Below are 6,267 nucleotides of genomic sequence, written 5' to 3' on the forward strand. Positions count from 1 at the left end.
TGTCATAGATCTAAAAGATGCTTTTTCGGCAGGTCTACTGGCAGAGAAAAGCAGGGATATATTTGCTTTTGAATGGGAGGACCCTGATTCTGGGAGTAAGAAACAGTTTTGGTGGACTAGGTTACCCCAAGAGTTTTCCAAATCTCCAAACCTCTTCGGTCAAGCCCTAGAAGTAACACAATTCTTCTCCATCAAACCTGAGATAAAGCTCATCCACTATGTAAATTATTTCCTTTTCACAGGACAGGAAGAAAAAGAAGTTTGGGAATCCACCATAGTGTTGTTAAATTTTCTGAGGGACCAAGGACTTTTGGTATCAAAATGGAAACTCAAATTTGTAGAGAGGGAAGTAAAATTCCCTAGGACGTGATTTGTCAAGGGAGCTGGTGGCTGAACCCTGAGAGAATTACGGGGTTAGTCTCACTCTCACTGCCAAAAACAAAGAGAGAAGTGTGAAGGTTTCTAGGCTTGTTGGGATACTGTAGGCTATTGATTGAAGGATGCACGCAGGTGAAGCCCCAAACTGCCCATCCGATCAGCATTTTACTACTGCACAAGAACATAATTTTGTTATCAAAATGCTTAGGCAGAGCCACAGACTGAAAATCAACCCTGAGCAGTCCTATCCCATTCCCATCCCATTAGCTACTCATGCGACCCCTAACACTAGAGCCATATCCCATATCACCGGCGGGTGGTCTCATGTTAGGTACAAGGAGATTCACCCCCATCCACACTCAGGAATTGCTTATGATGCTGTATGGTAGGTTATTCATTAATCCGGAAGCAATCCTGGAATTATTGATAATGCTGTATGATAGGTTATTCATTAATCCAGAAGCAATCCTGGTGGATCCTTCTGTTTGAAGTTTGGTAAGCAGGGCAAACAATAAAGAGAGATAGGGATAAGGGAATTGTCGAGCTAAGCATGATCAGAGCTAATAATGTCAAACTGACCCTAAGAGCCGTGCCAATGTCAAACTGACCCTAAGAGCCGTGCCAAGCCATGGGAACCAAGCCAAGTACACCGGGAATTGACCATATTAGGATAGGAGTTCAAAAGTTTAAAGAGGAAGACTCATCAGAAGACCCTTGCCCGCGAGGAAGGCACTGAAGGACCACCAAGAATAATCCTCAAAATAGATGTCTCCGCCCACGCTCCGCCCACACCACGCCTCTTATGAATATGATGTAACCCTGCACCCAAGACTGTATAAAAGCTTGCTTCTGTCGTGAGATAGCTAGAAATCCCTTTTGTGATTTCTCCGACGCGTCGTAATAAAATACCTCCTGTCTATGCTGACTTACTTGAGTCTCTTAGGCAGTTATTCTCGCCTTTTGGGGCAAAATTCGGCATCACAGGCCATCCAGTTCTTGTATGAAAAGTCAGTGGAATAAATTAGGTGGGGAAAAGATGATGAACAAAAGTTTGAAGCTTTAAAGCAAAACATTGTCAGTTCACCAGAACTGAGCCTTCCTGCCTTCTATCTGTTTGTGGATATGGAAAAAGGGGTAGCACGTGGAGTATTAGCCCAGGACTGGAGAGAATCCAGGAAACCAGTGGCCATTTTATCAAAATTATAGACCCTGTCAGCCGGAGATGGCCAACCTGCATTCAGGCTGTGGCAGTTACTGCCATAGTCGTAGCAGAAAGCAAAAAATTAACCTTTTGGGGGAAAATTGAAGATATATATATCGTAAAATCAGTAAGGAGTATCCTGAGACAAAAGGCTGAGAAATTACTCACTGATTCCTGAAGGCTAAAGTATGAAGACATCTTAATAGATAATGGTTTAGAGCTAATCATGAGTAACCAACTCAACCCTGCCCAGTTTTTGGATGGAGAAACAGATGAGAAACTAATACCTAATTGCCTAGAGGGTATAAATTATCAAACTAGAGTAAGAGAGGACGTAACAGATCAAACACTACAAGGTGGAAAATGATTGTACATCGATGGATCTTCATGGGTAATAAAGGGGCATAGAGTATTGGGGTACGCTATAGTGCATGAAGGGTTAGAGGCCATAGAAAAGAGAAAGTTACCTTCCAACTGGTCAGCACAAGTGTGTGAGTTGTGTGTCCTAAAACAAAGTCAGGAAACATTAGCATGGAAAAGGGGAGCAATATATACAGGACTCAACATACACTTTTGGAATAGTGCATAACTTTGGAAAAATTTGGGAAGAGAGGGGGCTATTAAATTCAAAAGGAAAGGGACTGATTCACGAAACTTTTGTCTTAGAAGAGTTAGAAACCTTACAATTGCCAGAAGAAGTAGCAGTGGTCTGTGTTAAAGGGCATCAAAAAGAGGCAACTCAGAAGGCACGAGGGAACAATTAAGCTGATTTTGAAGCTAAAAATGCAACTGAATCAGAGACAGATAAACTAATAATGGTATTAACAGCCATAAAAGAAATGCAAAAAGTCCCCATATTCAGTGGGACAGAAGAGGAAGAACTCATTGAAATAGGAGTCAAGAAAGAAAACAAAGGGAAGTGGAGATGAGCAGGTGGGAGGCAAATATTGAATAAACCCCTTGCCAGGAAAATGTTAGAATGCATACATGGAACAACACATTGGGGTACACAAGGGCTAAGTGATCAATTTCTAAGGGATTTGGGCTGCATAGGAATTTTCAGAATAACTAAGCAAGTAACTGAAGTGTGTGTGATATGTCAACAAGTGAATATAAAAATCATGAGGAAAACACCCAGGTGAGGGCGAGAATTAGCCTTATGGCCCTTCCAAAACATCCAAGTAGACTTTACCAAGCTTCCCCAGCTACAATGGTGGAAGTTTTTACCAGTGATAGTAGATCACGTGACTCATTGGATAGAGGTGGTACCCACTGTGAAAGCCAGTGCCAGTGTTGTGAGTAAAACACTTCTAGAATCAATCATTCCCCAATATGGGATGGCAAACAGGATTGATTCAGACCGGGAAACTCATTTCACATTGAAGATATTGCAGAAAGTTGTTCAGGCCCTGGGAATAAAATGGGAATTACATACTCCATGGTATCCACAGAGTTCTGGTTGGTAGAGACAATGAATCAAATTCTTAAAAGAGCTCTAGTTAAGCTAATGATTGAAACCCAAATGTCATGATAAAATGTAGCCCTTTGGCCTTATTAAGAATTAAAACCCAAGCCAGTCAGATCTGAGGGTGTCACCCTATGAAATGATATTTGGGTTACCCTTCCTGACCTCACCCCAGAAGGTTGCCACCTATGAGGAAGGGGAAGCCAATGCCAAGAAATAAGTTATGCCCATAGCACAAACCTTAGAAGGGCTAAGGCATAAAGGGGCAATTCCTCAAACTACCACCCTGGATTTCAGAATCCATAATATTAATCCTGGGGATTGGGTGATGATCAAGTCATGGAGAGATCAGCCTCTAACTCCTCAGTGGGAAGGTCCCATTCAGGTACTGCTCACCACCGAATCGGCCGTGTGAACTGCAGAGCGGGGATGGACTCATGCCAACAGAGTCAAAGGCCCAGTACAAGAACCCAAAGAGTGGACTATAACACCCAAGCTGGGTGAAACAAGACTGACTCTCAAGCAGAGACTGAAAGACAAGCAGGAAAACACCAAGAGAACCAAAAAGTAGAGTCAAGCTTCCACCAACCAGCTTGAAAACTGTCTTCCTGTTTTAGTGGGTGAGAATTACCAGCATCTGTTGACGAGAAGTCCTCAAGGGACTGTAAAAGGTAATGAGGCAGCATTCTTAAGAAGTAAGACAAGAAATAGAGGGCAAGATCGGGTTGGCCCCTTTGTTCCCTACCAAGAAGGCTCCATAGCCCTGCTGTGGGTAGAAACCCTGTTGGCATGGTAAGGTGGGAACAAAAGGCCATACCAGACCTCTGTCATTGCTCAGTTGTCTTTTAATTCAACAGGGACTGGAGGGCAGGACCGAGTTGGCCTCTGTACTCACCCCTAAGATACACTGACTATGGGTAGCAGCACTGACTATGGGTATATAGGCACGGTAGATGGGAATCAAAGCCATACTGGACCTCTGTGATGCCCTTTTGTTCATTCCAAATAAGTGTGTCTAAGGAAAACCTGAGATTTTTTCTGCTGTTCCCACTGTCCTTGCCCACATCAACAGATGCGGGTATGACTCATTCAAGAGAGAGAGAATTTTTTTTACTTAATTGTTCGAGCATAATTACTTATACAAAAAGAAAAGGGGGGTTTGTTATAGATGAGTAATTCTATGGTTGACTCTCACAGTTAAGGAGTGAATATTAAATATATGTTAAGAGAAGTTTTCTAGATGGGTAGTTATCTTTCTCCTCCCCCTTGCATTGTTATCACAGGATGGCCTCAGTAGTCGGGGCATTTGGGAGGGTTGGCTTGTTACTTAGGCAGCACCTGACCTCCAATCAAGGTGTAAGACAGTGATCTCCACCACTGGACAGTGAACAAGGAGTCAATTGACAAGACATTGTGAGGGGCTAGAGGTATAAAAGACAGAACATCTATTTTGTAGATAAGCACATGGTGACGGAATCCTTTGCTCCCGACGATGTGTCATTTTCTTTATTAAGACTTCTGTTGTATTTTGAAAAGATCTTAATATTTTAAATTTTTGAAAATGAAAATGGTTTCTCACATGAGGTTGGGGAATGTGAGGAAAGGTTGTCCACACTAGGTGAGCTCCAACGTACAACTTCACTGACCTGGCCAGACCTCCTTAGGAGCGGCCCTACATCAATATAAATCACTTAATGCTCCAATCAGCTCTTCTCCAAAGAGAACAGTAATAAAATACACTCTTTAAAATAGGATTACATATTACTTAAAAGCTCTTTGAAATATTTCTCCACAACTGTAAAAGGAAATCTGCCTGATGAGCTCCTCCAGACCACAGGGAAATCAAGGCAGAACCATGGTTTGTCAGGACTTGTTTGATCCTAATGAGCCATGTGGTGAATTTGGAGCTGAGCACTTGAACTTCAAGGCCTGAGAAGATATTGCACAAACCTTTCCAAGAGTCAAAGTCAGAAGAAAACACCAAAGTGTCTCAAAGCATGAATGGGTTTCACTGAGGTCCATCGCCAACACAGGCTCCTCATGGACTCCTTGGAGGAGAGAATTGAAGGCCAGAATTGGAAAAAACACCTCTCAGAGATTCAGAGTGCAAAGGAAAATCCAAAGTACCTTAAAAACCTTGAGTATCTTAAAGCATTAATGAGCCCCACTGAGTGTCAGTACAGAGATCTCAGGGGACTCGTTAAAGCAGATAACTGGGGCCATGATTGCACAAACCTCTCACAGAGTCTGTATCCAAAAAGCAACACCAAATACCTTAAAATAGCTGAAGTACCTTGAAGCATAAATGGCCCACTGAGTGTCATTACTGATAAAGGCTCTCCAGGGACTAATTAAAGGAGATATTGGAGGCAGGGACTGCACAATCTTTTTCATAGAGTCTGTATCAAAAGGGAAACACCAAGTAGCTTAAATAACTGAAGTACCCTGAAGTATTAAGGAGCCCCACTGAGTGTTGTTACTGACAAAGCCTCTCCAGGGATTAATTGCAGCAGATAATTTGAGTCCATGATTAGAGACTCCAAGGCAAAAGCCAAGCCCAAAGTCCTTTGAAAAACCTGCAGTAAATGGGAGCATTAAGGAGACCCCAGAGCAATTCCTGCAAAGGCTCCCCAGGGACTCCTTCCAGCAGATACTTGAGGCCACTGGGTGTGGGCTAGGGGATGCTGAGGGCAGGACAAGGGGCTGACAGAGCCCAGCCTGGCTGGGGCTGTGCCAGGAGGCCCCAGGGCCTCAGGACAAGGTGTCTCCTCACAGCCGTTGGTGGCACAGAGCCTGCTGTGCCCCAGGGCACCAAGACTTGGCTTCTCTTTGTCCCCACCTGTCATCAGTCCCTCCAGTTCTTTGCTCTGCCTGAGGCCTGGGGACACTTTCTCAGTGGTGACCCTCAGTGGGACCCATTAAAACTTCAAGAAAGTTTGGAGTTGGATTCTGACTTGGAGTTCTGGAGAGGTTTCTTCAGCTCCCTCTCAGGGACTGATGTTCAGGCCTGCGCACAAAGCCCAAGAGGCTCATTAAAGTCCTTGTGCTGTGTCTGTGCTGCTGAGCTGGGCTGGGCTCCTGGCACAGAGGCAGCTCCTGGTAACCAAGAAGAGCTTCAAAAGCACATTTCTCTTGATGAGCAGCTCTTCTGCCAGCCCAGCAGGGCTGGGGCACTGCCTGCAGCCACCCCAGGCACAGCACAGAGGCACAGAGAGCTTCAATC

The sequence above is a fragment of the Zonotrichia leucophrys genome, unplaced genomic scaffold (genome assembly GCF_028769735.1).
Source record: "Zonotrichia leucophrys gambelii isolate GWCS_2022_RI unplaced genomic scaffold, RI_Zleu_2.0 Scaffold_313_61700, whole genome shotgun sequence".
NCBI lineage: Eukaryota > Metazoa > Chordata > Aves > Passeriformes > Passerellidae > Zonotrichia > Zonotrichia leucophrys.